Source organism: Rhagoletis pomonella, unplaced genomic scaffold (assembly GCF_013731165.1).
Source record: "Rhagoletis pomonella isolate Grant_MI unplaced genomic scaffold, Rhpom_1.0 Rhpom_scaffold_00068, whole genome shotgun sequence".
Lineage (NCBI taxonomy): Eukaryota > Metazoa > Arthropoda > Insecta > Diptera > Tephritidae > Rhagoletis > Rhagoletis pomonella.
Window position 1 is genome coordinate 52,261 of NW_023458622.1, and position 7,324 is coordinate 59,584.

Sequence of the window (7,324 nt, forward strand, 5' to 3'; positions counted from 1 at the left end):
AAATGGTGCTTATCTTCCAAGAATAAAAAATATAAGTATGCCACTCTACGTCTTTTTACAAATGCTTCGTTAAAAAAAAAAATATTAAAATCGGTTTAGTACTTTGAGAAATAAATTGTTACAAACGTACTCCATATAATCAATTTTATATAATAGTATAGATTCATAATAAGCCATTTTCAAAGCTGTATTCGCGAATCTGAGCCAATTTTGTCTCAATTTCGCTGAGATTCATACGTAATTTCAGGTGACAGTTTTTTGTATTGCCAAATTGAAAAAACTCATCCTAGAAAGTCCCTTCTATCAATCGACGCGTTTTAATCGACGATTCCGTCCCTCTTCTCTGGCAACACAGAAAGAAGAACTCTACTTAGGGCCAGTTGTTCAATGTCTGGTTATCACTACCACTACACTCAAAAAAAAGTCTGGATCCGCCGCTGGGCCTGTGTTATTTTTGATTATGTACTTGGATGTGAAATAACACATTTTGTAAAGCTTTTAAGCATATTTGCGCTCCAATGCAATGAACATGCTTGTTTTAAGCCACTTACAAATGCTTTTATCAAGATAGAAAGTCCCCACACACAAATATTACCTCTGACAAAACTTATACATATGAGCCATTCTTTTTTAAGTCGGACGGATTTCGTAAAAAAAATTATGTCTTGTCTCCGATTCGCTAAAAAACGTGGTTCAAAAAATGAGCGTTTTTAAAGAACTATTTTTAAAATATTTTTCTTTAAGACGAGATGGTTTATTTTGTGAGAATAAAAAAGTTTTTGTAATTTTTTTCGACAACTTATGTTAAGAAATATTTGGTAAAGTGTTAACCCTCTAGTAGGCAAATTTTTTTATGAGTTGAAAAATTCAGGAATGGGTGATTTTAGCACGAGAAATCCAAAAATGATGTCCATTTCGATCTGTGACAGTAACTTTTTCCTACAGGGGAAAAAAACCAAGACCGTCTGGAGACGGGCTCGCCGATATACTTACACATATTTTCAGCTTTCTGTTACACAATGTTGACCTACGAACCGGCAATTCCGTCTGCAGACGGTCAAAAATGCAAACTGGGATTTTATATGTCGGCAAGCCGGTCTGTAGACGGTCTGTGTTCGAAAGCAATTTTCTCCATTTCGAATGGTGACAAAATTATAAAACTTATATTAAAATACGGTGCTTTTAACAACGAAATCCACCGAGTTTTTTTTATATCAAAACATATTTCAAAAGAAGAAATTTCTTTAATTACGAAATTACTAAATAGCAAGAAATTTTAACCGTGTTTCCAAAATCTGCAATTCAACCGCCGATTAAAATAAAACGGATTGACATAACGGATTAAAATTTACACCGCCGTAAAGGTACGATCTAAAGATCGTGCCTTACGAATATAGAAACAAATTATTATAGGTGCATTAAAAAGGTGTTTAGTTAACGACCGTCTGGAGGCGGTTCAGCCTACTAGAGGGTTAAACATCGGGTTTTTGCAAAAAGTAAAATTTTATTACGGATTCCGATAGAATACCTATCCAGATATAATATTTGTATGGCAAGAGTTTTCTTTAAGGCCACGAACCCCTAGAAATGGGCGTGGAAATAGCAGAACTAAAATTAGCAAAACGCAGATTTTATTGCGGATTTCGGCAGAATATCGCTTCGATATCAATATTTGTTCCACAACTTTTTCAACCCATATCGATATTCTGGCGAAATCCACAATAAAATCTAAATTTTTTAACTTTGGTTTTAATATAGCCAAGCCCCTTCTAGAATATTCTTTGATTGAAAAAGTTGTGGAACAAATGTTGTTAACGAAGCAATATTCTGCCGAAATACGCAATAAAATCTGCGTTTTGCAAACTTTAGTCGTACAATTGCCACGCCCGTTTCTAGGGATATTGTCGCCTTAAAGGAAAATCTTGCCGTACAAATATTGTACTGGTATAGGTATTCTATCGGAATCTGGAATTAAATTTCAATTCTTGCAAAAACTCGATGTTTAACTTCTTCTTATTCTTTTTTGGCGCTGTAATCGCCTAAGCGATTTTGGCCGAGCTCACAAAGCACGCCAGTCGTTCTCCTCTGTGCCAACTGACGCCAATTGGAAACGACAAGTGAAGCCAAGTCCTTCTCCACCTGATCTTTCCGTCGCAGTGGGGGCCTCCCTCTTCCTCTGCTACCAGCGGGTTCCGAGTTGAATACTTTCAGAGCTGGATCGTCGGTGACCATTCGAACAACATGGCCAAGCCAGCGGAGCCGCTGTGTTTTAATTCGCTGCACTATGTCCATGTCGTTGTAAAGCACATTCAGCTCATCGTTTTATCGTCTGCGGTACTCGCCGTCGCCAACGCGTAAAGGCCCGTAAATCTTCCGCAAAATCTTTCTCAAACACTCCAAGAGCCGCCTCATCGGATGTTGTCATTGTCCATGCTTCTGCGCCATATACCAGCACGGGCATGATAAGTGACTTATAGAGCGCGGTTTTCGTACGTCGAGAGAGGACTTTACTCCTGAATTGCCTACTCAGTCCAAAGTAGCACTTGTTGGCAAGAGTGATTCTGCGTTGGATTTCAATGCTGACATTATTAACGGTGTTAATGCTGGTTCCCAAGTAAACGAAATTCTCTACTTTCTCGAAATTGTAACTGTCAACAGTGACGTGGGTGCCAAGGCGCGAATGTGCTGACTGGTTGTTTGATGACAGGAGATACTTCGTCTTGTCCTCGTTTACCTCCAGACCCATTCGCTTTGCTTCCCTATCCAACTTGGAAAAGGCAGAACAGACTTCGCGGTTTTTGTTACCGATGATGTCAATGTCATCGGCATAAGCCATAAGTATTCGAAAACAAATTACAAAAAATTGTTGATTCTCACAAAATAAACCATCTCGTCATAAAGAAAAATATTTTAAAAATAGTTCTTGAAAAACCCCCATTTTTTGAACCACGTTTTTTCATAGAGAATTAAACAGGGGTTACTATGGTATAATTTTAAGTCCCTAATTTACTGGCCTTTGCAAATCAACTTCAAAAAGATTAACTGTTAATAGCTAAGCTGCTTTAGGACAGTCTTGACTATCTTCTATTTAGCTTTAAAACGACGTTAAGACGAAGTCTCTACGATGAGCAGAACCCGAGATATAACGATTTGAAGAAGTACATGATTAGTCAAAATCACGAAAAATGCAAACTTTGACAGATCATATGTCCAAAGAAAAAAGCGAAAAAAAAATTCCTCGAACACGTGTTAGCTTATTTCATGTATAGAACCACAGAATAAACAGTATACAGAAGACGTACCACATACAAATTTATTTTTCTTTGGCGGGCGTAATATTACAACCCGGAACAGAGCAGAGAAGTTAACATCAAGACCACCATGAATAACATGGCGACCCGGAACAGGGCAGAGGAGTTAACATCATTATCATTATGAATAACATGAAGTTAACATCTCGCCACAAACACTCATCTAATAAGCGTTGCCGCGAGCTTGAAAAAATGTATCAGTTGCCAAGCAGAAAAAGTATCAAAAGCAAACAAAACTGTTGTTTGTTAAACAATTATTTAAAAAACAAATAATGAATAAAATTTTATAATTAAATCCATAGTTATAAAAAAAATTTACTTCTGTCTGCTTATTTGCATAACGAAAAAAAACTTATAGGGCCCCTAAGCCACACAAAATCCTTGCGCAACCCGAGACTTATACAAGTCAATATTGTGGAAATTACTACAGCATAAAACTGCGCAACCCTTATTTTGAAGAAATGTTGCGCAAGTAAATATATGCAAGAAATATGAATGTGCGTTGTATATTTTGATAGCTTCAGCTTGAAAGCGTAAAAAAAAAATTAATTAAAAAAAATAAATTTTCCTACGCTTTTATCCATTTTTTACAGCACGAGCTGGACAGCAAAATCAAAACCAGGCTAAAAATTTCGCAGTTGTCGCCATCCGCTACATTATTGTACAATAACACAAGCATGAGCAAAATATCAAAATGATTTTCATTTTAGCGCAATAACGGCGCAATTTAGTGAAAACGACCCCATACACCACCGACGCAAGCCCGATATTGCGTAATGTTTTTGTGTGGTTTAGGGGCCCTATAACAGCGGCGTGTACAAAGAAATTCCGGGTTGTGTTTCCCTTATTAGAGTTACCAAATCAACCGTATAAATATGTATATATAAATTGTGAGACTTTAAATAACAAGAAAAAAAAATATTTGCTTTAGACTAGTAATACTATTCGTAGTTTTGGACCCAATCGAAAGTGTGACACCAAATTTGATGTCCGATATGAAAATGAATGTCTCATATCTGGCAAACAAAATTACATATAGTAGGCAATAATTTTCACCTGTGAAGACGCGACATTAGCTAGTCTTTCAGTGTTGTAAAGGATAATATATTATCCTAATTTTCGAGCTTAACTCCCTAATCTGCAATTAGAAGCAGAGATTATCCATGCAAAATTCGTCCCTCGTTAATCTGTAATTATAAAATAACCTCAAATTAAACCGATAACCTTTCGGTGTCCAACCCAGTTATATCGATCATATTTGCGAAGAAGGAGATATGCCAAATTAACAAGTAATTTTTAAGCAAAAAACAAAACCGACTTCAATTCTCATATAAAAATTTAGGATTATCGTTAATTTTTTCTTGATCCAATGATCGGATGTAAAACAGATTAGTATGGGACCACCTCTCAGACACTTCGCCTCCGATGCAAAAAGAATTTTCGAAATCGGTTGACGTGGTCCAAAGTTATGCGGTAACATACATTAAAACAAAACAAAAAATATTCCGGCGAATTGATAACCTCCACCTTTTTTTGAAGTCGGTTAAAAAGTAAACAAAAATGGACGCTGGCAATTAAGAGATGTCTGTAAAGGTATTTTTAAACAAATATTAGGCCGCTGTAGTGTAGTGCTAAGCAGTGCGCGCTTCAACCCCTTCATCCGGATTCCAACTTTCGCTATCGCTAAATTAAGCTTAAATTTTATCCGAATTTTTGCCAAACTCCGAAGATCGCGATTCTGTCCACTAAAATCCAGTCCACTAATTGCTTAGCCTAAATTTTAGTACTTTATCCGACCGCCAGGGGCGCTGTGCAGCAACGGCAGCTGTCAAATTTTGTTTTGATTTTAATAGTGATAAATAGTGAAAATAAAAGTAAATATAACTTTGCAATAATTTTGACCGATTTCTTATAAATTCATACAACTTATTAATAAAAATAATAAAGTACAATCGAAGAGTTTTGGATTGCAAATTAAATAAAGTGTTTGCAAAGTGAAAACAAGTCGGTTATCTAAGCATTTTGTTGCAACCATAAATAAAAAAAACTGCTGTAATGCTATTCATGAAAACCAGCAATAAATATAAAACTTAATTCACTATGCAAGCCGCTTCTTAAGTTGCTAGCCATTATTTACTAAACCACACACCCAATCGTTTCTTGGAAGGATGATGGTCATATTTTATGAACAATGGTGTGGTTACTGCAAACACACGGAGCCAATTTTCGGGCAAGTTGCTCTGGAACTACATGGCCTGAATATACGACTAGGAAAACTTCTTTGTACACGATTTTCGTATTTACCGCGTGAAATGAAAATTCGCTCCTATCCAACCATAATGTTTATTAAAGGCAGTGCGAAGGATGTTTTTAATGGTGATCGCATCAAAAATAGGTGGTTGACTTTGTTTTGTGACATGGCCAGAAAGTGTTGATATATGTACATATATATTTATTTCATACACATATATATGACTTTTATTAACTAAGAGTCAAACCAAATACATAAATATATTAGCGGAGTTCACTCTTCGTAGCAAATCTTTGGGGAAATGTTTAGTTATTTGCCCACTGTTTTTGGATAGTGGGCGGTAGGGTTGCCAGACGTACTGCTTTTGGGAGTACACGTACTCCTTTTTATTGCAATGTACTCCCTTGTACTCCCAAAGAAAAATATATGGAAATGTACTCCTTTATTAGTTTTGTACTTCTTTTGTTCTCCTTTTTCCAGCTATTAATATTTTATCAAATGCAGGGTGTAAAATAATAACTGTCGCACAGCTTTTTTTTGTTTTTAATAAAAGGGACCTTTATAGATTTTGCAAAAATTTTATTAATCCGTTTTTAAATTTTAACCTTCATTTTTACCAGCGGGTTTGAGAGAAAAGCGCAAGCAGCAGGCAAGTCTTCATCGGTTACTTTATTACATATCTTCTGTAAATATAGGCTAATTTCCCCCATTCGGGTCCTTTATACTCCGTCTTTTGTCCAACATAAGGCCTCATACTCAGCAATCGAAAAGACTCCGAACCGGTGACTAGGACCAACCCTATACAGTTTTTTTTCTCTTTTTTTATACAAACTCTAAGAAAAAGTGCACCTATAAAAGACGTGAGTGCCGCATGAACTTATCTCCCAAAGCTGGCAAATGCAAATAAGGATTAAAATTTTAAAACTAATTAATAAAATTAATGTAAAGTATTTACAAAGTTAACAAAAAGTACTCTTTTTCGCAACATTTATAAAGGACCCTTTTATTTTTCAAATAACCTGTGCGACAGTTATTATCTTACGCCCTGTACTTTGCCATTCATATTGTGGCAAACACTACATAGTAAGCAAAGTTAAGTGTGATAGTGAAAAGGTGTAGGCATGGTCGTAGCAAGGTAGGTGCAGAGCGCTCGGGTATAAAAATCAGAAAAATATTAAATTAATTATAAGGCTTAAATTAAAAAACTGGACATATATTCAGAAAGAGTTTGTAATTCTTTTGTAGAATTTAGTTGGGGAAAATTTCCTATATGGTCATTGAAGAGGTGGTCAGCGAATGGGGGAGTGGGCGTAGCACCCCCGACCATCTAGGCCCCCTATGGGTCCCTAGGGACGCCTTAGAAAAATTGCCAAATATCACAATTGGGTGCCACGCCCACTCCCCCTTTGATCACCATCTTTTTAACGACCGCTCTTATTGGAAAGCCAGCCCATTTAGTTATTTATTTTTAACATTTATTGTTGCTTTGAAAGAGATTTCTAAAATATCTTTGTTTATTTGTACCTAATTAATGGTAATTTGTAACAACAAATTGCACAAAAAATTAAAAAAAAAATTGTACGCCTTTTTAGGGCTTGTACTGCTTTTTTTCTATCGAAAATATAAATGTACTCCTTTCTCCGTTTCAAAATCTGGCAACCCTAGTGGGCGGAGGAGGAGTTTGTCTTAATATCCAACCCACTGGAAAGAGCACAGTTCACACTTAGTAAAAAGTCACACCTGACTCCTCAAAATGTTTCAC